Source organism: Giraffa tippelskirchi, chromosome 6, assembly GCF_054371585.1.
Source record: "Giraffa tippelskirchi isolate mGirTip1 chromosome 6, T2T-mGirTip1v1.2.pri, whole genome shotgun sequence".
Taxonomy (NCBI): Eukaryota; Metazoa; Chordata; class Mammalia; order Artiodactyla; family Giraffidae; genus Giraffa; species Giraffa tippelskirchi.
Genome location: NC_137280.1, coordinates 153078451 through 153103594, shown reverse-complemented (window position 1 = coordinate 153103594; position 25144 = coordinate 153078451). Strand labels below are relative to the sequence as shown.

The 25144-nt window shown below is 40.3% G+C and overlaps 1 protein-coding gene and 1 long non-coding RNA gene across 5 annotated transcripts in view; one reads left to right on the top strand and one right to left on the bottom strand.

Annotated features, from left to right (window-relative positions):
• Positions 1-4620, bottom strand: part of ATG10 (autophagy related 10) — a 256590-nt gene extending 251970 nt beyond the window's left edge. For 2 of the 4 annotated variants that reach the window (XM_081503877.1, XM_081503875.1), the window contains exon 1: positions 4177-4401. The gene's annotated coding sequence lies outside the window, so the exon portion shown is untranslated. Of the gene's footprint in view, positions 1-3916; positions 4402-4559 lie in introns of those variants that run through there. The other 2 variants (XM_081503879.1, XM_081503876.1) reach the window with 2 other exon arrangements.
• Positions 4581-25144, top strand: part of LOC145511143 (uncharacterized) — a 120668-nt gene continuing 100104 nt past the window's right edge. Inside the window, exon 1 of the long non-coding RNA XR_014057544.1 lies at positions 4581-4727. This is a non-coding gene — a long non-coding RNA (uncharacterized LOC145511143). The remainder of the gene's footprint in view (positions 4728-25144) is intronic.

Genomic DNA, 25144 nt, shown 5'->3' with positions numbered 1-25144 from the left:
CGTTATAGCACCTTTCTTCAACTAAACTTTTAAGCCTATTCATAAGTTGGATCTTTTCCCCTTCAAACAATAGATTTGTAAGACATTTCACCTTTCTGATACTGGTGTCAAATTACTTTTATAAGATTATCATGTTTTTACACAAAACAAGACTTCTCTGCATACATGTGAGAGAAATTATTCCTTTAATGATTATCTGAACTCATCCACCAACTCAAATTCTTTTGCTGCCTTTGAATAGTGAGACTTGTAGAACAAACTCGTCAGCACATATGCTAATTAGACCAGAACCAGGAACTAAAAGCTTATGACCTTGGCCAAAGACATTCAAGAAATAAGATGGTACAAAAAGATCAACACTGTTTCAGAGGTTCCAGACTCAGCACTGGTCTAGAGTCTGAATTCATGACAGAGCAATGTGTTTTTAAAACATATTACCAAGTGTCATTACTTTTTGCAAAAAAAATAAAAAGCAGTTGGACATTTTCATCTTGCAAAGTCTTAATTAAAGACTAGATTAACATGCCTTCTTATTTCTACAAGATTTTCATTCATTCACTCAGCACCTACAATATCCTAGCACTTGCTATATGTGTAGGTCCTCAAAGGAAGAAGTGTCAAAATTTTTCTGGGAAAATCAGAGAAGACTCCAAAAAAAGGGAATCTGGAAAACTTGGAACTGAATTTTGAAATTTGAATAAAAGCCTACCAGGTGGAGACAAAAGTATGTCAAAAGATGGAATAGCTCCAGCAAGACAGAGCCTGGAAAGAACATGCTAACTTTAAAAAAAAAAAAAAAAATGCCAGTAGATGAAGTATAGTTTGCAAAGAGTAAGACAAATATGGTCCAATGGCTCCCAACATCAGGAGGAACCACTCTTGAAGGGGTTGTTTGGACATGAGTAGGATCATACTGGATTGTAACAAAGAGGTGGGGTGGGGCATGTGGAGATGCAGTCTGCTATTGCCATATAGTGCTCAAAGACCAAGTATAATAAGCATTCTGCAATGCATGGAACAGTTCCATAAAAATGGTGGTTGTGCCAACAAAGGTCCATCTAGTCAAAGCTATGATTTTTTCTGTATTCATGTATGGATGTGAGAGTTGGGCCATAAAGCTGAGCACCAAAGAATTGATGCTTTTGAACTGCAGTGTTGGGAGAAGACTCCTGAAAGTCCCTTGGACTGCAAGGAGATCCAACCAGTCCATCCTAAAGGAAATCAGTCCTGAATATTCATTGGAAGAACTGAAGCTGAAGCTGAAACTCCAATACTCTGGCCACCTGATGTGAAAAACAGACTCACTGGAAGAGACCCTGATGCTGGGAAAGACCGAAGGCAGGAGGAGAAGGGGATGACAGAGGATGAGATGGTTGGATGGAATCACTGACTCGATGGACATGAGGTTGAGTAAGCTCCGGGAGTTGGTGACGGACAGAGGAGCCTGGCGTGCTGCAGTCCATGGAGTCGCAAAGAGTCAGACATGACTGAGCGACTGAACTGAACTGAGCCCTCTCTGAGAAAAAATGAGAAGCAGGTTAGGCTTTAAAAAGTCTGATGAACTTAACCCTAGGGCTTCTTTGTATGTTTTTGAATGCGTATCTGTTATCACAATATACATTTCACTCACTAAATACATCCAAAGAAGCTGTGTTTTTCCTCAGCAAGTGATGTTTCCTTCTTTTCAATGACCATCATGAAGCTCAGAACTTAAGTCTATATCCCACCACTGTATATTTGAGTATAATACACTCCATCTGGAGGAAGAAACGGCAACCCCCACCAGTATTCTTGCCGCAGTAACTCTAGGGACAGAGGAGCCTAGACTGCTCCACTCCATGGACACAAAGAGTCAGACACAACTGAGCACGCACACACCCAATATACCCCAACCTCATCTTTCTATTCACGTGTCATTTTTTCATGACTTTCATTTATCTTTGTTTTGTATGTTTTTATATTATGTTCAATTTGTTGTTGTTGTTATTTAGTCACTCGGTCGTGTCTGACTCTTTGCAATCCCACCAGGCTCCTCTGTCCAGGGAATTTCCCACGCAAGCATACTGGAGTGGGCTGCCATTTCCTTCAGGGGATCTTCCTGACCCAGGGATCACACTTAAGTCTTCTCCACTGTGAGCCACCCTATGAATTAAAAACCATATTAGCTTGTTACACCCTCATAGCAACCCTATGAGGTAGTCACTATGATTTTCTCCATTTTATAGACGAGGAAATTGGGATACAGAGGTTAAGTAACTTGTCCAAGGTACCCGTTGTTAAATGTGGCGATTTGACCTAAGGCAGTCAGTGTGGAATCAGAGCTTCTGCTCTAGAGTAATTACATTTCAGGTTAATCCTTGAATTATAAAAGGATACTGAAAGGCAGAGCTACTACAAAAAAATGATGAAGATGATGAGGGGTTGGGGGGCAGGCAGTGAACCTAGGAACAGGCTGAAATGAGGCAGAGTAGACAGGTAAAGAGCCTAAGCAGAGAATGTAGATTCAGAAATACTGGAATACTGGGGTGTTTGTATGTGTGTGTGAGTGTGGGGGTGGGGGGTTGCAGGTTCTAAATCTACTTAAAACTCTAGAGAGATTCTATTTGAAACAGTAAACAAAAGGAAACTATAAATTTTTGAACTCAAAAGAGATGATTAAAGTTTTTCTCCAAAAGCTATTATACAACAGTGATATGAACTAACCCTACCTTTGAAGCTAAATTCATATTTGTAAATATTCTTTCTGGGTCCTGTAAACCTACACGATCAAGCATTTTAAGGCCTGGGGTGCCAGTTACATTAGAGGACCCTCGGGTTCTGCATAATTTTCAGCAACCTCTCCCTAATTTGAATGCTTTTAGGTAGGATTTATTCTCCATTCACCTACTTTCCAGTTGTTTTATACCCAGAAATGTGGCCCCTGAAGACACTTGTTAATCACCAAACAATCTCTAGGGCATTTTGTTGTTATTAGGGTTCCCTAACAATGTTTATGTCTCAAACACTGCCTCTAGGGTCCCTAACACATCTCTAGGCTTCAAAGATATCAATAATTAAATCAAGCCTGGCCTTAAGGAAATTACTTATATAAACTTTAACCTACTTGTTTTTCCTAAGGGGTTGCTTATCATTCTCAGAAACTTTCAAAAGCTCATTTTGTAAATGTCCTCTCTTGTCCATATTTGACCCTTCAGAAGCAGGAAGAATAGGTGGAGTACTACTCAGGGCCTATGCTTTCCAATTCTTTAAAGTATAAAGTAAGCTTTTACTACTAAAGAGTGAGGTCATTGTCAAAGTGTAATTTTTGAAACGTTATAAACACAATTCATATAAAGTGGGCCTGTGGCAAAGATTTACTGAATTCATAATGAAGTAACAAGCTGAATGGTAAAAATTATTTTTAAAAGGAAATAGGGCAATAAAACTATAACCTTCAGCGTAATTTTTTTTCTCCCAGTCAGAAATAATTTGCATCTCCATTAGACAAAAAAAAAAAAAATGTAACTGCAAAGCCTGGGCCCTAATCAACACTATGTCAAGCAAAAGTATAGTTCCCTAGATAATTGAGTCTCTAACAGGTGGGCCTATTAGACAAGGCTCTACTTTGAAAAGACAGTGTAGCAATCCTTTTGCCTTTTGGAGGATGTTTACAACTTTTACCATCATAAAAGTTTGGCTCTATAAATCAGGTAAGTAACATTCCTTTATCCTGCCCATCCCGCAGTCATCATTTCAAGATACTATGACTAGACAGGTTATTTGGAAGAAAAATTCCTATTACTTAAAGAATAACAATTCCTTCAGGTTAAATACTACTTGACTAATGGAATCCCAGTACATTAATATCCTTTGTTTCAAGATTGGAGGCAAAGACATTCTAAATGGCGACTGGCTTTAAACCCGGGGTAGGAACTACCTAAGCGGAAGGTGAGGTCACGATAGTGGCCCAGGAGTGGGGTCCACACCGGCAGCAGCTCGTCCCCGCGCCGCGGTTCCAGAGCGACCTGGCCTGCATTTCACTGGCAGGAGACCCGCGTCCCCGCCCTTTTGTTCAGGGCTGGGCTGTTTTCCGCCCACCCCAGTCCTCCCTTCCCCCCTATCTCAGGAGTTGTTTGACGCCCGTGCGAGCTTGAGAGCGGGGAAGAGACTGCCGGCAAAAGCTGTGGGAATACTCACCCCGCTCCGCTCGGCCCCAGACCCGGCAGCCCAGCCCAGCGGGGGCGGGGCGACGGAGTTGGGGGAGGGGAGCTGGGGTGAGGGACCCACCGCCCAGCCTGCGATCGCGAGGAGCGGAGCAATGGGTCCCCAGGGGCAAGCGGGGCTGCAGCAGAGGAGCAGAACCAGCCAGCAGGGACGCCCACCACTGAAAGAGCCCTAGCCTGCCCTCAGCGGCCGTCGCCTGAGGCGCCTCAGGGAGCATGCGCACTGTATCTCCCGCGCACCCCGGGACTTGGCTCGCGCCGGCCGCTGACGTCGTGGGCCGCGTGCGTCGGAACCGAGCCTGGGGGCGTGACCTCCCTGGGGCTTCCAACGGCCGCCGCCGAGGCTCCGCCCCGCACCTCACCGGCCTCCAGAACCCCAGGGCGACGGCGGGTTCCCTCAGCGCGGCACAAAGGAGGCGCATTGAGAAAGGGGAGGGGTTGTCAGCTACTTCAAGAGTCTCTGCATACTCTCCTCCCACAAGCAACGAAATATCTAGAAAATAAAAGGATGCCCAGTGGAGAAAGGTAGGGCAAGAACGGAGCTGAACCATTCAGTGCGCCTAGAGTGTTCTCAGAGGTTGGAGAACCGTGCCGGCTCTCAAAACACACACTGCAAAACTACTTTGAGCACAATTAAGCACTAGCCCGATCACCTTTAAAACTTACGGACCTATATAGAAGTTAGGGACTGGAGAATTGACAATAGTACCGTCTGGCACAAAGCTCAAGGGGAAAAAAACTAGCTGCAGAATTAAATTGGGGCGCGGGGTGGTGGAATAAAAAAAAGACTAGAGAAAATGCAGGAAGTAACAGGGGTGATCCAACTGAAATACTGAAAATGCAACGGCAGACATCTGAGGGAAAACTAGCATCTGCTGCTTTTAACACGACAGAATTAAATTTGTGTCAAAAGGAATGAGTAAACACAGGCAAAGAAGTGAAAGGAAAACCTGCCTTCAAACATAGAGAGCATGGTATTGATCTTTGTACCACAGTTATGTAAGATGTCACCACTGGAGAAAGTTAGGTGTTGGATGCTCCGAACTCTATGTACTATTTTTACAATTTCCTGTGAGTTTATAATTATTTCAAAGTACTTTATATGTTTGTGTGTGTATGTATCAATCAGTCGTGTCCGACTTTTTGCACGCCATGGACTATAGCCCGTCAGGCCCCTCTGTCCATGGAATTCTCCAGGCAAGAATACTGGCATGGGTAGCCGTTCCCTTCTCCAGGATATCTTCGTGACCCAGGAATCTAAGCCAGGTGTCTCACATCGCAGACAGATTCTTTACCATCTGAGCCAAAAAGGGACAACCCTGATCAGTGGTAATCAGAGGAAGGGAATGACTAAAAAGGGGCTTGAAGAAATTTTGAGGGGTAATAGAACTTTACCTTCGTTTGCCAAAACTCTTAAAAGAGATTTTACTGTGTGTAAAATAGCTTAAAACTCAATTTTAAAGAAGATACCAGTAGTAAAGATGAATGTCCTAACATGTTGGAGCAACTGTAGATATAAATTAATTGGATAATTGCCAATTAAAATTATCCTACTTGCTTTTTTGAAAAGCATGGGGCAGTGAGAGAATTTCAGCTGGTGGATGTCTCCAACTTTACCCAGTTATTTTAAAAACATAAATTTTATTTTTTTGCCAGACGAATACTTTTACTGTAATATTGAAATAAGGCTGGTGACCCAGAATCATATCCCTGCCCTTCCCTCTGTTGCAAACCAATTGCTCCTGAGTTTCAGGAGGAAGCGTTTCCCCCAGTTATTTTTTGTAGAAAAAGGCTTTTGTCTCCTAGACCTTCCGTGAAACCCAAAGAGCAGATCCAAGCAGTTACTGGTTTTGGGAATTAATGAAGCTCAGGTTCTTGATGTCTCATCACAAAGAATCAGTGAGAGACGTAGTGATAGATAAGTGGAATTATTTAGAAAGAGACATACTCCACAGAGTGTGCCATTTCAGAAGTCAAGAGCAGCCTTAAAAACATAAATCTTTAATACAAAGATGAGAATACATTCCTTTACATTGTATTCACTAATTAGAAAGTCTTTTCATGCATCAACACCCCCACATCATATTAACAATTTTTTTTAATTTGAGATGGTTTTAAGTTTTATAATTAACCTTGTTGTTGTTCAGTCGTAAAGTCGTGTCTGACTCTTAGTTGACCCCAAGAATGGTAGCACACACCAGGCTTCCCTGTCCTTCACTATCTCCTGGAGTTTGCTCAAACATGTCCATTGAGTTAGTGATGCTATAAATGCATAGCTGGCTTACCAAAACCAAACAAACTAAAGTAAATCAGGTAACTTCCATATACTTCCTCTCATCGTATCACTCATGGCAAAAGATGATACTGGAAGTCTGTACTCTGTAGAGTACTTTAGTGCAGAGTCTGTCGTTAGTGCATCCTCAGCCTTCAGCAGGGCTCCTCACGAGTAATTAGTATTTGAATAAAAATATGAATTAATCACAAAAGGAGAGAAAGGAAAGTATAAAATTTATTGAGTACCTACCACAAACCAGAAGCTTTTTTTTTTAATATTCTATTTTTATTTATTTTATTTATTTATTTATTTGGCTGCACCAGGTCTTAGTTGTGGCACATGACATCTCCAATCTTCCTTGTGGTGTGTGGGGTCTTTATTTTTGTCATATGGGATCTAATTCCCTGACCAGAGATCAAACCCAGGCCCCTTGCATTAATAGCATAGAGTCTTAGCCACTGGACCACCAGGGGAGTCCCAAGAAGCTTGTGTTTAGCTTAATCTCATAATAACCACATGAGGTACCCATTTTATAGATATAAACTCAAGACTTAAAGTAATGATCTATGAATCATTGGTCATTTTCATCCCTTATTTTATTGAATTTGTCTGTTTCATATGGACATGTTGATTTGTCTGTTTCATTTGGACATGTTGATCATTCCTAAAAAGTCTTGCTTCCCTTAGCTTCCATAAGACCACAATCCCCTGATTCTCCTTCCAGCTTCCTGACCATGGTTTTTTTCATCCTCACAGGCTTCTGTTTGTTCATTACACTTTAAATGTCCATGTTCCCCATAGAACCTTACAGAAATTGAGTCTTCTGCCGTTTTGTTTATTTGTTTTGCTGAGACACATAAAATGGAAAAAAAAAATAAAGAATCCAAAATAGGATTATACAAACTGTATTTAGTGTTTTCTTTTAACCTGTGAATTCTTTTGTACATATTCTTTCTGCTCATATCCTATGAGCCACACTAAGATACCAAGAAAGTAGTAAGTGTAGTCTCTAGCTAGGTACCCAAGGGCTCAGTAAAACCTTCACAATGTGAGATGGTTTTACTAAAAGAAAGAAGGGAAAAGTGGATACTGGGGTAGAAGAACTGTCTCTGGTGCAGGCTGTAGGAGTCAGATCTCCTCTACCACCTTCCAGGAGGTCCTTAGGAAAAGATAAATTACACAAAATAGAGGAGCTAATCTGATTGTATGGCAGAGATAAGAAACTTATCTTGAAGCTCTGTGTACACAGAAATTATCTAAAAGAGTGAAGGGAAAAACAGTATAATTGGCAAAACTATAGAAACGTAGAAAGATTGGTGGTTGCCAGAGTTTGTGGGACGGAGGCAAAGATGAGCAGGATGAATATGTGGAGTATTGGGCAGTGAAACGGAAATAGGAGGGAAGGGGACTGGGCATGAAGTTTAAAATAATGACATAGCACAAGGACACAACTTAAACTGATTATAATCAAATGGATCCAAGATGGTGGACAAGTCAACTTCCCTTAGACCTTGAGCCTCAGCATGTTGTTGTTCTTCATCACTAAGTTGAGTCCAACTCTTTGTGACCCCAGGGACTGCAGCACGCCAGGCTCTTCTGTCTTCCACTATCTCCCGGAGTTTGCCCAAATTCATTTCTTTTGAGTCAGTGATGCCATCTAACTATCTGAATATGTATATGTTCACTGTAACACATCAACACTTCCCAGGTGGCATAAGTGGTAAAGAGTCTGGCTGGACTCAATATAGGAGACCCAAGACACTCAGCTGCGATCCCTGGGTCAGAAAGATCCCCCGGAGAAGGAAACGGCAAATCGCTCCAATATTTCTTGCCTGGAAAATTCCATGGACAGAGGAGCCTGGTGATCTATAGTCCATGGGGTCTCAAAGAGTCAGACATGACTGAGCACACAAACACCCACAACACATCAACAAGCTAAATAACACACCCATAAGTGCCATGACACTTCCAATCAATGACCATCAATGACCAAAAAGGGGGCAAAGGCCCAATTCCTGGAAATACCTGTCCTTTCCTCAAAATAGTTGGAATAATCCTCCTAGCAAAGATGGGAATGATAAAGAACAGAAACGGTATGGACCTAACAGAAGCAGTAGATATTAAAAGCAAGTGGCAAGAATACAAAGAAGAACTATACAAAAAAGCACTTCATGACCTGGAAACCACAGTGGTGTGATCACTCACCTAGAACCAGACATCCTTGAGTGTGAAGTCAACTGAGCCTTAGGAAGCATCACTATGAACAAAGCTAGTGGAGGTGATGGAATTTCAGCTGAGCTATTTCAAATCCTAAAAGATGATGCTGTGAAAGTGCTGCACTCAATATGCCAGCAAGTTTGGAAAATGCAGCAGTGGCCACAGGACTGGGAAAGGTCAGTTTTCATTATAATCCCAAAGAAGGGCGATGCCAAAGAATGTTCAAACTACTGCACAATTGCACTCATCTCACATGCTAGCAAGGTCATGCTCAAAATCCTTCAAGCTGACAACAGTACATGACCAGAGAACTTGCAGATGTATAAGCTGGATTTAGAAAAGGCAGAGGAACCAGAGATCAAATTGCCAACATCCGATGGACCATAGCAAGAGAGTCCAGAAAAACGTCTACTTCTGCTCTATTGACTATGCCAAAGCCTTTGACTGTGTGGATCACAAGAAACTGTGGAAAATTCTGAAAGAGATGGGAATACCAGACCACCTGACCTGCCTCCTGAGAAATCTGTATGCAGGTCAAGAAGCAACAGTTAGTACTGTACATGGAACAACAGACGGTTCCAAATCAGGAAAAGAATATGTCACAGCTATATATTGTCACCTTGCTTATTTAACTTATGTGCAGAGTACCTCATGCTAAATGCCAAGCTGGATGAAGCACAAGCTGGAATCAGGATTGCTGGGAGAAATATCAATAACTTCAGATATGCAGATGACACCACACTTATGGCAGAAAGTGAAGAAGAACTAAAGAGCCTCTTGATGAAAGTGAAAGAGAAGAGTGAAAAAGTTGGCTTAAAACTCAACGTTCAGAAAGCTAAGATCATGGCATCTAGTCCCATCACTTCATGGTAAATAGATGGGGAAACAATGAAAACAGTGAGAGACTTTATTTTGGGGGGCTCCAAAATCACTGCAGATGGTGACTGCAGCCATGAAATTAAAAGATGCTTGCTCCTTGGAAGCAAAGTTATGACCAACTTAGACAGCATATTAAAGAGACATTACTGCCACTGTTTCCACTGTTTCCCCATCTATTTGCCATGCAGTGATGGGATGGGATGCCATAATCTTTGTTTTTTGAATGTTGAGTTTTAAGCCAGCTTTGTCCCATATAGTAGATTCTTGTTGTTTGTTTATTTTACATATAGTACTATGTATCTGTTAATCCCAAACTCCTTAATTGTCCCTCCTCCCTCCACTTCCTCTTTGGTAGCCATAAGTCTTTTTCTGTCTTTGAGTCTGTTTCTGTTTTGTAAATAAGTTCATTTTTATCATTTTTTAGATTCCACATATAAATGGTATACGATATTTGCCTTTGTCTGATTTACTTCACTTAGTATGATAATCTCTAGGTTCATCCATATTGCTGCAAATGGCAATATTTCATTCTTTTTTATGACTGAGGAATATTCCATTGTATTTATACACCACATCTTCTTTATTCATTCATCTGTCCATAGACATTTAGGTTGCTACCAAGTCTTGTCTGGGCCTCCCAGGTGGCAGTAGTGGTAAAGAACTTGCCTGCCAGTGCAGGAGACGTAAGAGACATGGGTTCAATCCCTGAGTTGGGAAGATTCCCTGAAGGAGGGCATGGCAACCCGCTCCAGGTCTCTTGCCTGGAGAATCCCATGGACAGAGGAGTCCGGTGGGCTGCAGTCCATGGGGTCGCAAGACTCAGACATGACTGAAGCAACTTAGTATGAACGCATGCTTGTCTTCGTTGTAAACAGTGCTGCAATGAACAGAGGGTGCATGTATCTTTTCGAATTAGAGTTTTCTTAGGATATATGGCCAGAAGTGGGTTGCTGGATCATATGGTAACTCTATTTTTAGTTTTTTAAGGAGCCTCCATACTGTTCTCCATAATGGCTGCTCTAATTTACATTCCTATCAAAAGTGTAGGAGTGTTCTCTTTTGAGGAGGTGATGCTTATTGCCCTATATATACACTTGTCTCTAAAACTGGCTCTTAATATGTACAGCTTGTAATAGATGTTCAGTCCAGTTAATGGGGAAATGCTGGCATTTCGTTTGGGTGCATGATGGCTTTATGAGGGTGGTCTTCAAGGTGCTGTGACGGTCAATGGGTGAGACACAGCACTTGAAAGGACCAGTAAAGAAATGGAAATGCCTTCATAGATGCTTATGAATTCACTAGTCTCAATAGAGCTGTTCAGCCAGAGGTTACTGGCCTGTGTGATGCTTGACCTAGAGATTTCACCAAGCTGTGGCAAGCAGATTGGCTTCTGGCAGCTGTACAGTGCTAAAGGACACCTACCTGGAATAAAAACATCAACACAGATGATAGGAAAGCACTCCACATGTGAGCTAGACACTTGTCACATCACTATATCATTTCAGTAAATGCCTTTGCTGGAACTTCCCTGGTGGTCCAGTGGTTAAGGCTCCTTGTTCCCAATGCTGGGGGTATAGTTTCAAACCCTAGTCAGGGAAATAAGATCTCACATGCCGCACAGTGCAGCAAAAAATAATAATAATGTCCTGGCTAAGTTGAATGTGAGTTACCTCATTTCTTCATCTTTCAGAAATCTAACTAAAGAATCTGGATTGGGATATCAAAAAGGTGATATTTAGTAGGTAGTTTGCTATATAAGCCTGGAACTCATGAAAGAAGTCAGGCTGAAAATATATACAGTGGATTTATCTCCTACACTTACTTAACATATTAACTCTACTATATGTGCTTGGCAAAAAAACAAAACATATTTTTCTTATAACATGGCCCCTTAAACGCAAGCCAACAACTTCATCTGGTGCTCAACTCAAGAAACAACCTTCTGTTCCAAAAGCAGAGGAAAACTGGCTGTGTAGGATTTCTTGATTGATAGTATATACATTTAAAATCATGTATACAGTATTTTAGGGGACTTTTCAAAGGTAATTTTAACTCTATTTTTGTCTTTTGTGCTGACTTTAAGTCCTATTTCATACCAGAAAAAAAACATTCTCTGTATATGGGTGTTGCACTGATAAAGAGGTGATAGTTCAAGCTGCATTCAAAAAAGTCACACTATTCAAGGCAGAGTACATACAGTGAGAAAAGAGATCTAAGGGTGAAACCTTAGAGAACATTAATATTTTTAAAATAGGTAGAAGGGCCCACAAGGATTCTACAAGAATTAGGAGGGGGACAGGAAAGACTAGTATAATAAAAAAAAAAAGAAAGAAAAGAGCTTCCCCAGAGAGTCCTTCAGTTCAGTTCAGTTGCTCAGTCGTGTCCGACTCTTTGCCACCCCATGAACCACAACACGCCAGGCCTCCTTGTCCATCACCAACTCCCAGAGTCCATCCAAACCCATGTCCATTGAGTCAGTGATGCCATCCAACCATCTCATCCTCTGTCGTCCCCTTCTCCTCCTGCCCTCAATCTTTCCCAGCATCAGGGTCTTTTCAAATGAGTCAGCTCTTCGCATCAGGTGGCCTAAGTATTGGAGTTTCAGCTTCAGCATCAGTCCTTCCAATGAATATTCAGGACTGATCTCCTTTAGGATGGACTGGTTGGATCTCCTTGCAGTCCAAGGGGCTCTCAAGGGTCTTCTCCAACACCACAGTTCAAAAACATCAATTCTTCGGCGCTCAGCTTTATAGTCCAACTCTCACATCCATACGTGACCACTGGAAAAACCATAGCCTTGACTAGACAGACCTTTGTTGGAAAAGTAATGTCTCTGCTTTTTAATATGCTGTCTAGGTTGGTCATAACTTTCCTTCCAAAGAGTAAGCGTCTTTTAATTTCATGGCTGCAATCACCATCTGCAGTGATTTTGGAGCCCAGAAAAATAAAGTCAGCCACCGTTTATACTGTTTCCCCATCTATTTCCCATGAAGTGATGGGACCAGATGCCATGATCTTAGTTTTCTGAATGTTGAGCTTTAAGCCAACTTTTTCACTCTCCTCTTTCACTTTCATCAAGAGGCTCTTCAGTTCTTCTTCACTTTCTGCCATAAGTGTGGTGTCATCTGCATATCTGAGGTTATTGATATTTCTTCCGACAATCTTGATTCCAGCTTGTGTTTCTTCAAGCGCAGTGTTTCTCATGATGTACTCTGCATATAAGTTAAATAAGCAGGGTGACATTATACAGCCTTGACGTACTCCTTTTCCTATTTGGAACCAGTCTGTTGTTCCATGTCCAGTTCTAACTGTTGCTTCCTGACCTGCATACAGGTTTCTCAAGAGACAGGTCAGATGGTCTGGTATTCCCATCTCTTTCAGAATTTTCCACAGTTTATTGTGATACTGAGACCACCACCATAACATCTAAACTGCTTTGCTAAGTGATCAGGATCTTCTTAATTTCCAAATCTAGTGGTCACCTTTCAGTGGTCGAAGTTCTGATGGATTACAAAATAGATGGGTCTTTTAAAACCAACAAAAACAACAACAAAGAGAAGCAGCAAGGGAGTGCCGACCTCAAGTTTTCTATGAAGAGAAGGAAAAGATAGAGTGGCAGGTAGCAGAGGATCAGAGCCAAGGGAGTTTTTTTGTTGTAAGTGGCTATGACTTGTTCCAATCTGTAGGCCAAGAACTAAAAGAGATAATTGAGGCAACACAACCCCTGAGGCGAAAAGAAGTGGTTGAGTCCCAAAGACTAATCTGCATTAACTGGAAGGAGGGCAAAAGAGAGAGAGATGTAGTGGTAGGAGTAGAAACGGATGCTTTTCCATTTGGGAGGAAAGTGCTGTGGAGGACAAGTTGAGGAAAGTTTATTTCTGATAGCATCTTCTTTCTCTGTGAAATGGGAAGTTAGCAGAGCTGGTTTTTGGAACCAAGGAGAAGAGCTTAAAAAACAAGTAAAAGTTTGTAACAGTCCTTAAAAGAAATAAAAGAAGCTGAGAGACGATGTATAAGATTTGAAAGTATAGCTAATACTGTGTGATTATGTGCATGCTAAGTCACTTCAGTCATATCCAACTCTTTGTGACCCTATAACCCTCCAGGACCCTCTGTCCATGGGATTCTTTAGGCAAGAATACCAGAGTGGGTTGCCGTTCTTTCCTCCAGAGGATCTTCCCTACCCAGGGACTGAACTCGAGTCTCTTAATACATCTCCTGCATTGGCAGGTGGGTTCTTTACCTCTAGTGCCACCTGGAAAGCCCTAGATTCCTATATTAGTGCAAGTACTAGTTCCTATATCTTGTGATTTTTTTTTCCACCAGTATCATCCATCCTGCTTGGGTGAAGAAGTATAAAACATAGACGAGTGGATGAGCCCAGATTGCAGGTTGCAGGGTGCTAAAAGAGTTGAAAGGGTAGGGTTAATTAAGGTTGTCAGAAGGTGAGTGATAGAAGTGAGATCACTGGGATCTGAACTGGGTGGTAAAGAAGTCAGATATTGAAAGGGGATCAATAGAGTTGGAAAAGGAGAGGAATCAGAAAACTAAAGATCCTCATGATGTCAGTAAGAGAGTTGTTGTTGTTCAGTCACTCAGTTGTGTCCAACTCATTGCAACCCCATGAACTGCAGCATGCCAGGCTTCCCTGTTCTTCACTGTCTCCCAGAGTTTGTTCAAATTCATGTCCATTGAGACAATGATGCCATCCAACCATCTCATCCTCTGTCACTGGCTTCTCCTCTTGCCCTCAATCTTTCCCAACATCAGGGTCTTTTACAATGAGTCAGTTCTTCGCATCAGGTGGTCAAAGTATTGGAGCTTGAATATTCCCGGTTGATTTCCTTTAGGATTCACTGGTTTAATCTCCTTTCTCTCCGAGGGACTCTCAAGAGTCTTCTCCAACATAAAAGTTAGAAAACATCAATTCTTCAGTCTCAGCCTTCTTTATGGTCCAACTCTCACATCTATATGTGACTACTGGAAAAACCATAGCTTTGGCTATATGGACTTTTGTAGGCAAAGTGATGTGTCTGCTTTTTAATTTACTGTCTAGGTTTGTCATAGCTCCTCTTCCAAGGAGCAAGTGTCTTTTAATTTCATGGCTGCAGTCACCATCTGCAATGATACTGGAGCACAAGAAAATAAAGTCTCTCACTGTTTCCATTGTTTCCGCATCTATTTGCTCTGAAGTGATGGGACCAGATGCCATGATCTTAGTTTTTTGAATGTTGGGTTTTAGGCCAGCTTTTTCACTCTCCTCTTTCACTTTCATCAAGAGGCTCTTTAGTTCCTCTTCACTTTCTGCCATAAGAGTGATGTCATCTGCCTATCTGAGGTTATTGATATTTCTCCTGGCAATCTTGATTCCAGCTTGTGCTTCATCCAGCCTGGCATTTCACATGATGTACTCTGCAAATAAGTTAAAATAAGCAGCATGACAATATACAGCCTTGACATGCTCCTTGAAGTAGGAAGTCAAGAGATACCTGGAGTAACATCAAGTTTGGCCTTGGAGTACAAAATAAAGCAGGGCAAAGGCTAACAAGAGTTTTGCCAAGAGAAGGCACTGATCACAGCAAACACCCTCTTCCAATAACACAAGAGAAGACTCTACACATGGACATCACCAAATGGTGAATACCAAAATCAGATTGATTATATTCATTGCAGCCGAAGATGGAGAAGCTCTACACAGTCAGCAAAAATAAGACCAGGAGCTGACTGTGGCTCAGATCTAGAACTCCTTATTGCGAGATTCAGACTTAAATTGAAGAAAGTAGGGAAAACCACTAGACCATTCAGATGTAACCTCAATCATATCCCTTACGATTATACGGTAGGAACATCCTGAATGTTGCTTAAAGTTAAAATTCTTGGTGATGGCACAGGATAAAGTTAATGTAGAATTGCAGCAGTGAGATGTTTTAGTTAACAGTGTATAGAGTGATTTTGCATAGCTGTGCCTGTATTTTGAGGATCTTGTTCTTGAAGACCTAGTTTGTACTATGAAGGGTATAATCAAGAAATAATCCAGTTTGAACTGTCTTAATAAAGGTTGGAATATTCTGGTGAATTTTAACATTAACTCTGCTTTTGAATATTAGTCGTTGGATATTTTTATCTTTTAAATATGTAAGGACTATTGGGAATTACAACTTGTGTTTTAAATTTGTCAAGGATATTCAGTGTTCTAAAGGGATCACTCTGGAGTAATCTGATATTCTTCAGGATATTTGTCTTACTCCACTGAAATTGGTTAGGATGGTCCTGTGTTCTTCCATTTGCGGGGGGTGGCATTTAAAAAGCTATACGTGTCTATAATATATACTTCTGTGTCATTAGAGTCTAGCCTTATTCATTGTCTTTGAACTATTTCACTGTTCTTTGAAAGTTGTGGGTAATTGATAAATATATAACTTCTGTACTTGGTAGTGATTTTATTCATCCCATCCTACCCATGGGAAAAAAATCAGTGCTATTCCATTTTGCCTGGTTCTCTTGTATTATATGAGTAAAATGAATTCTTTAATGTGTGCCCTTTTTGATATCTGTATGAAAGTCACAGTTTTGTCTTTTTTCTGAAAATTATATTTTAGTGGAGGCCTGGCAATTTATACCTGAGAACCTCTTAAGAATAAGTTCTCACTGTGGATTCTTAGTCTCAAGTCTCACTGAAGTGTCCAGGACCCTGAAGGGAAAGACAATCCAAAGTCTTTGGAGGCATACAGGGACAGTTGCCCTGGGGGAAACCAAAATCTTGACCCAGAGAGTGTAAGGTCCAAGAAGACATAAATGAGAAAGTAGATCAATAGCAAATTATCTGTGATAAAAGAATGTGCAACACTTTTAGAATATGTGGAGAAATTGCAGTACTGTATATCATTGGCAAGCAATGAATAGAGAATAGAGAAGTGACTACAGAATCTCATAAACTCTTTGAAATTTTTGGTTCAAAGTCCGTGTGCCTTCTAGGCCCCAGGTTAGATTCCTTAGACCTACGTAGCAAGATGCCCTCCCCTGCTAGGCATTTCACTTATCATTCAGTGAAAAAAATAAGGGGAGCAGGGGATAATGAGACAAGATCAATGTACATACCTAGGGTCTGCTGTTAAGCTAGAAGGAACTTGAATATCCTTGTTCAATAGTGACCTGATTTTGTTTTTATTTTAATCTTCTGGTTAAGCTGTGTGGCATGAGAGATCTTAGTTCCTTGACCAGGGATCGAACTGTTTTCTTTAATGTTGTATGGCTATGTTCACTGGTCAGGAATTAATTCTTATTGTAGGATTCAACTGCATACTGATACTGGTGTGTTATGGGCTTCCCAGGTGGAGCTAATAGTAAAGAACCTGCCTGCTAATGCAGGAGACATAAGAGACATGGGTTCGATCCCTGGGTTGAGAAGATGCCCTGGAGGAGGGCATAGCAACTCACTCCAATATTCTTGCCTGGAGAATCCCATGGACAGAGATGCCTGGCAGGCTTCAGTCCACAGGATCACACAGAGTCGGACACAATGAAACAACTTAGCACACCCTGGTGTGTTATAATGATGCTTTGCATTAAGATGAATTCAATCTGCAGCCCTAGAAGACTTTGTGTATTTTTAATTCAGGAAGTTGCCCTAGATTCAGACAAAATCAAAAGTTGTTCCTGAGGCCATGACTCCCTTTAGGATGCCTCTTAAAATAAATAATAATAGGGTGCACTTGTCCAGCCCCTTCATCTACATTATCTCATTGGAGAGACAGGAGACACACTATGGAAGTGTTACCAATTTGGAGTCAAGAAATCATAGAGCAAGCTTTATCTCTGCCACTTACTTGGTATGTAAATTTTCAGCAGTCAGTTACCCACTCTGAACCTCAGGATCTGTATTTCTATATAATTGAATTAGTAATAATCCCAGCTTTGCAGAGCTGTGGAGAACAAAAAGATATACATTTTCAAATTTATGAGATTGATACAGAGAAGCAATGGAATAATGCAATCATTAATATAATCATGTAATCTGTGTTTTCTAACATGGAAAAAATGACCAGGTACAAAACAGTGTGTTAAAGTATGATTTCATTTATGGTCCTAAAGAAAAATGGTAAATTATGACCAAAAATTAATGATGGATATCCCTAGGTAAAGGTATTATGGATGATGCTTATTTTTCATATTTTTAGCTATTTCAGATTTAAGAAAAAATACTGTATTATTGATATGTCACTTTTTATAATAAAAATAAAGAATGCTATCTACAATTAAAAAAATCGATGTCTGTGATTTGAGATGGGAGCAAATTATTTATAATCTTTACTGAATATTTATTTGACACAAAGAAAAGAGTATTATCTGGGTAACACTGGATTATATCCTGTTGTTCTTAAAGGGAAAAACAATAGAGGTAAAGAGGTCAACTTCAAAGGGAGGAAAACCAAAATGTGATGCCCAGCAAAGGATAATAATGGAACATTCCAAATGTGCAATTTCCTATCTTCTGCAACCCAGAGCTGGCCATGGAGAATGTCCCTGCATGGTTCAGTCTTTCTCAAATTAAGGGACTGATACTATAAAGACATAAAACAGATAGTAGAAAGATATAAAGAGACCTCTTTATTCTATGCATACTCAAGGATGCTAAAGAGCATATTTTGGAACTCAAGTGATGACAGGAAGGAGAGCACCATAAAAGCTGTCCAGTCCCACTGAAGTGATGTGTTGTTAGAGTGCTCAATATGGAGTGAAACAGGCCAAAGTTGTTGCTACGCTTTTAATGTAATATCTGACTGCTTTGTATTATGATGCTTTGAATTTTTAATTATTTATATTTAGGGGAGTGTTTTTTTTAATATTTATTTTTATTTAGCTGCCCTCAGTCTTAGTTGAGGCACTCAGGATCTTTAGTTGCAGCATGCAAAGTCTAAGTTGCTTCATGTGGGATCTAGTTCTTTGATGAGGGATAAAACCTGAGTCCCCTTTGGGAGCATTGGGAGCACAGCGTCTTAGCCACTGAACCACCAAGGAAGTCCCTATTTATATTTTTTGATGTATGTGATGTTGAAGAGGTGAAGCTTTTTTTTCTTCAAAAAAACATCTTTTTATTGAAAGTATAGTTGATTTACAGTGTTGTGTTAGTTTCTGGTATATACCAAAAAGATTCAGTTATATATTCTTTTTCAGATTTTTTCCATTATAATTTATTACAAGATATTGAATATAGTTTCATATTTCTACTGTTCAGTTGCTAAGTCATGTCCAACTCTCTGCTGTCCCATGAACTGTCTCCCAGAGTTTGCCCAAATTCATGTGCATTGAGTCAGTGATGCCATCCAACCATCTCATGGTCTTGCCCTCAATCTTTCCCAGCATCAGGGTCTTTTCTGGTGAGTCAACTCTTCATATAAGATGGCCAAAGTATTAAAGCTTCAGCTTTTTCTATGATCCAAAGGATGTTGGCAATTTGATCTCTGGTTCCTCTGCCTTTTCTAAATCCAGCTTGTACATATGAAAGTTCTCTGGTCACAAACTGTTGAAGCCTAGCTTGAAGGATTTTGAGCATGATCTTGCTAGCATGTGAAATGAGTGCAACTGGGCGGTAGTTTGAACATTGGCATTGCCCTTCTTTGGGATTGGAATGAAAACTGACCTTTTCCATATCCATACATGACTACTGGAAAAACCATAGCTTTGACTAGAACAGACTTTTGTCGGCAAAGTAATGTCTCTGCTTTTTAATATGCTGTCTATGTTGGTCATAGCTTTTCTTCCAAGGAGCAAGCATCTTTTAATTTCATAGATATGAGAGTTCGATCACAAAGAAGATTGAACACTGAAGAATTGATGATTTTGAACTGTGGTGTTGGAGAAGACTTGTTGGACTGCAAGGAGATCAAACCAGTCAGTCCTAAAGGAAATAAACCCTGAATATTTATTAGAAGGACTGATCCTGAGGCTGAAGTTCCAATGCTTTGGCCACCTGATGCAAAGAGCTGACTCATTAGAAAAGACCCTGATGCTGGGGAAGATTGAAGGCAGGAGGAAAACGGGACAACAGAGGATGAAATGGTTGGATAGCATCACCAACTCAATGGACATGAGTTTGAGCAAGCTCAGGGAGATGGTGAAGGACAGAAAAGCCTGGTGTGCTGCAGTCCAGGAGGTCTTAAAGAGTCAGACATCACTTAGCGAATGAACAACAGCAAATGGACATCACTTAGCAAGTGAACATTTCATTCATGAAATGTTGTACATGATATAGAGAGCCAGTCTATATCATACTGGCTCTCTCTATGGACAATGGAAACTGTTAAGCCTGTTAACATTCATCCATTCTTTGCACAAATTTATCAAGAATCTAGGATATGCCAGGTACTGTGTGGTAGGTGTTGGAAGTACAATGAAGGCACTGCCCTGCCTTAATAGAATTGTCTTTAGTCACCAAGAGCCCAGGCAAATATGCAGGAAGAATATTCCTGCCTGAGCATGTTATGAGACTGTGTAGATCTGTTGTTGGAGAAGGTTAAAGGCTAAATCAACCAAACCTTTCCCAAGAAAATAAAAATATGTACACAATCTGGCAGGCATTGATATTGATAATGTTGATAAGCCTTCCTGTGTCTTTGAGAAAGTCATTGATGGAGCTGTTTACTAAAGAGCAAACACTAGATTATTGTATCTTTAGGGGTTATTACAACAAGGCATAGAATCAATTGATATGGAAATCAGTTAAGAATGCTTTAATAGCAAAACAACTGCAGAACTGTATAATGTTATTCTAAAACATGATACCTGAGATCCACATGAAAGTTAAGTTTAAATGTTATATGCATGCAAGATGGAAAATTTCCTAGATGTTTTTAGAAGCATTATAATGGATTGCTATTCTGAATATTAAATTATATGAACTGTAAAAAGAACCACAAATAAATTGTAGGTAGATAATATGTGATATGTAAATTACATGCAAGATCATTATTCCTTTGACACTTGGCAAGCTTTACACAATAATAGTTTTTTCAATTATAATCAGTAAATTTCAGAGATAAACATTCAACCATTTTATTTTTTTTAACATTCAGTCTTTCTAGATCTAGTTTGAAAAAGTTTTCTCATATCACCTAATCTATAAATACAATCAATATATTAATAGCTTTCTATAAAAGTAGTATCAGGAAGATAAAATATAAACTCACAATGTCAAATTATCCGAGATAAAATTTTCCATAAATAAATGTAATGAAATGATAAGACATAAAATTGAAAACAAAAAAAATAAACCATCAAAACCTTTAAAAATCAATTATAACTTGTGCTATGAAAGAGGTGAGAAAATAAAAAGGAAGAAGAAAGAACATCAGACAACAAACACTTTTCACTGTACACTCATCTTCTTAGACTACAAAACCATTCAAGCCTCAAATCCTGCAGCTAACAGTTCCTGTTAGCCTTCTCAGTGTATCCTCACAACCTGAGGCTTGAGCATAAGATTTTAGGGCTGAGTAAAGCCTATGGGAAGCTTGCCACCTTAGATTTCACTGTAGATAAGGTTCAGTGAACAAATACCAGGCTGAAACACAAGCTGACCTTCCCTTAGGAGGAGGGATTTGGCTTCAGATAGGTTTAGGGATTTCAATTCTGTGTTTGCCTCCTCAGGCTCCATGTGATTGTTCCAGAGGCCCCCTACCTTCTTGTTGCACTGCAAATTTTTCATTGGTATCTTATAGAACTTACATATTCCAGAAAACAGTCATTAATATTTCATGAAATAAGTGTTCTTCTGTCTTAAAATAGAATCAGAAATATGGACCCACAGAAAACATCCTTGGGCAAGGTGAAAAAAATGATAGCCGCTTGGTCATTCAACAACTACTTATTCAGTGAACACAAAGCACTTTGAGAAAAACAGTGTAAAGATGAAGTTCTTGGTCACATGCAGTGTAAACTTACTGGCTAATTTGGGCAGGAAAGGAATTATTGGCAGAATATCAAATTAACTCATAAGATCAACAGGAAGATTGAAGAACCAGGTTGAAAAAGAGGCAGGAACCAAGGGCAATTAGACATTCAGAATCAAAATAGGATTATATCCAAGCTTAGTTAGGATATTTCTGTTAACCCTACTACAAGTAAAGATACTGCTAGACACCATACTGAAACCACTGGCTGTTGGGAGCATATTTTAACCATCTTTACTCTTCAAGTGATTCACTTCAAGGTTTATTTTTATTTATTTATTTATGGCTATGCTGGGTCTTGGTTGATGCTGGCAGGCTTTCTCTAGTTGCGGTGAGCAGGGGCTACTCTCTAGTTGTGGTGCATGGGCTTTTCATTGCAGTGGTTTCTCTTGTTGTGAAGCATGGGCTCTAAGCACGCAGGCTTTAGTAGTTGTGGCATGTGGGCTCGGTAGTTGCAGCTCCTGGGCTCTAGAGCACAGGCTTAATTGTCCAGCAGCACATGAGATCTTCCTGGACCAGAGATTGAACCTGTGTCAATGCTTTACCACTGAGCCACCAGGGAAGACCCCAAGTGATTCACTTCAGATTCAGATTCCCAAATCTGATTGGCCAAAACCAGGTTTCATGCTCTTGCTGTCACTGCTGGGGTTGGAAAGAGGGGATATATGGTTCATTGGGTTTTTGTAGAGGGAATTAGACCTGTAAAGTTCACCAAGACTCACACAATGGGGAATTTCTCTCAAACAGGGGGAGCATTTGGATGCTGAATGGCCAGAAAAATTATAAACGGTGACTTCAGTCCAGAACTTCAACCATCCAGCATATACTCTTTTCCCTATACTTACCCAAAGGGATGCTGTAGCTATCACTGTTGCATCTTTTCAATATGCTATATTTATTAAGGAGGGGTGGGAATGATATAATATTTTCATTATTCCCTCCCTCTACACTTATTACCACAAAAATCAGTTAATATTAAGGTAAAACTTCTATATAACCATCAGTACTGGGGGGAAAGGATTATAATGAACTCATATTCCTAGCAGTGAAAAGATCAACTTTTAAAAAGTGCATTATTTTTCCAAGATGATAAAAGCAATCCATAGCAGAAGGCAACCCTAAATAATGCAACAAAAAGAATTAAAAAGGATACTGGAGCTAGAATTGAGAAGATAAAGACAAGATAGAACCCTTGCCCTCCAAGTGTTTAGAGTACAGTAGAGTGACTCATTTGAATAGACTTTTGGAATATACTGTGAGTAGTACTGTAAGAAATATATGCAAAGTTCCATGGAAGCATGCACAAAGGCCATAATCTCATAGGTAGGGGGGCAGGGTAGAGGATGTGAGGATATGACAACCTGAACTGCCTTCTAAAGGATGAGTGGGAGTTAGCTTCTGTCTTGTGAGCGTATTTTATAATCAAGAGCAGTAAATCACTCAGACAGAGTAGTGTTGCATTTTTATTGAGAACAGTTCCAATAGCGCCCTTTACTTCACCTATCATAACACTTATGCTGTTTCGCAGTTTATTTTTTTATTGGCTGCATTGAGTCTTAGTTGTGGCAAGTGGGCTCTTTCAGTATGGCATGTGAACTTCTCTCTAGTTGTGGCCTGCAGGGTCCAGAGTGTGTGGGGTCTGTATTTTGCTGCACTTCGGCTCTCTAGTTGAGGCCGTGCAGGCTCAGTAGTTGTGCAATGTTGGTTCCCCCACCAGGGATCGAACCTGTGTCCTGTGCATTGGAAGGCAGATTCTTTAACCACTTCTTTAACCATGATAAGAAAGTCCCTTATCATGCTGTTCTGTAATCACCTGCTCATCTTATCTTTCCACCAACCTTTAAGCTCTGTGGTGATAAGCACCATGTCAGTCTTGATCATGGTTGTATTCTCAGCGTCTAGCACAGTGCATAGCATGTTAAAGGAAGGGAAAACATCAGAAAATTTCACACATGGACATAAAAATAATTGCTGAAGACTCAATCTTGACAAATAGTTAAAATATTGTTAAACTTCAGAGGCAACTTTAATGTAGCCAGTGCTTGGGCTAATCAAGTCATAAAATTACAATTTTTTCTTTGATCTGTTGTGAAAGACCCAAAGACTCACCTACTGCTTACTAAATAGCAACACAAGAGAGATTAAGAGCAGTGGTTTTCTTTTTTTTAATATAAAAAAGAGTGATTATTTAATGGGTCTTTACTTTCCCATTAAGTTTAATGACAAGACTTATTTCAAAAAAACTCAGGTGTTTAAAGGAAAGTAGTACTACGATGCTCCAACATAGTAGGAAGGAAAAGAAGTTGAAAAGGAATCTAATATCCCTATTTTAGCTGGAGAGGCAGTAAATTTCAGCTTGAGGGTTAATACTTTATGATGCATGGAAACTTACTGTGATTGCATGGAAAACAACACTCGACTATAAAAAGCTCAGTGTTCACAATAAATTAACTCCTAAATAGGTGATATCAATGATTCTCAAACATTAGGGTGGATCAGCATTGTTGTTGTTTTTCAGTTGCTAACTTATGTCCAGTTCTTTGCGACCCCATGCACTACAGCACACCAGGCTTCTCTGTCCTTTATTATATCCCGGAGTTTGCTCAAATTCGTGTCCACTGAGTCAGTGAGGATATCTAATCATTATATCCTCTGCTGCCCACTTCTCCTGTTGCCTTCAGTCTTTCCCAGCATAAGGGTCTTTTCCAATGAGTTGGCTCTTAGCATCAGATGGCCAAAGTATGGGAGCTTCAGCTTCAGCATCAGTCCTTCCAATGAATATTCAGGGTTAATTTTCTTTAGGATTGACTGTTTTGACCTCCTTGCTGTCTGAGGGACTCTCAAGAGTCTTCTGCACAGTTCAAAAGTATGAATTCTTTGGCATTCAGCCTTCACTCAGAATCTACCTGCAATGCAGGAGACCCATGTTTGATTCCTGGGTCAGCAAGATCCCCTGGAGAAGGAAACAGCAACCCACTCCAGTATTTTTGCCTGGAGAATCCCATGGAAGAGGAGCCTGGCAGGCTACAGACCATAGGGTTGCAAGAGTCGGACACGACTTAGTGACTAAACCACCACCATTCAGCCGTCTTTATGGTCCAACTATCACATCTGTACATGATTACTGGATCAGACAAAAAAGATCTTCATGACCCAGATGATCACAATGGTGTGATCACTCACCTAGACCAGATATCCTGGAATGTGAAGTCAAGTAGCCTTAGGAAGCATCACTACGAACAAAGCTAGTGGAGGTGATGGAATTGCAGTTGAGCTATTTCAAATGCTGAAAGATGATGCTGTGAAAGTGCTACACTCAATATGTCTGCAAATTTGGAAAACTCGGCAGTGGCCACAGGACTGGAAAAGGTCAGTTTTCATTCCAATCCCAAGGAAAGGCAATGCCAAAGAATTCTCAAACTACCACACAGTTGCACTCATCTCACATGCTAGTAAAGTAGTGCTCAAAATTCTCCAAGCCAGGCTTCAGCAATACGTGAACTGTGAATTTCCAAATGTTCAAGCTGGTTTTAGAAAAGGCAGAGGAACCAGAGATCAAATTGCCAACATTTGCTGGATCATCGAAAAAGCAAGAGAGTTCCAGAAAAACGTCTATTTCTGCT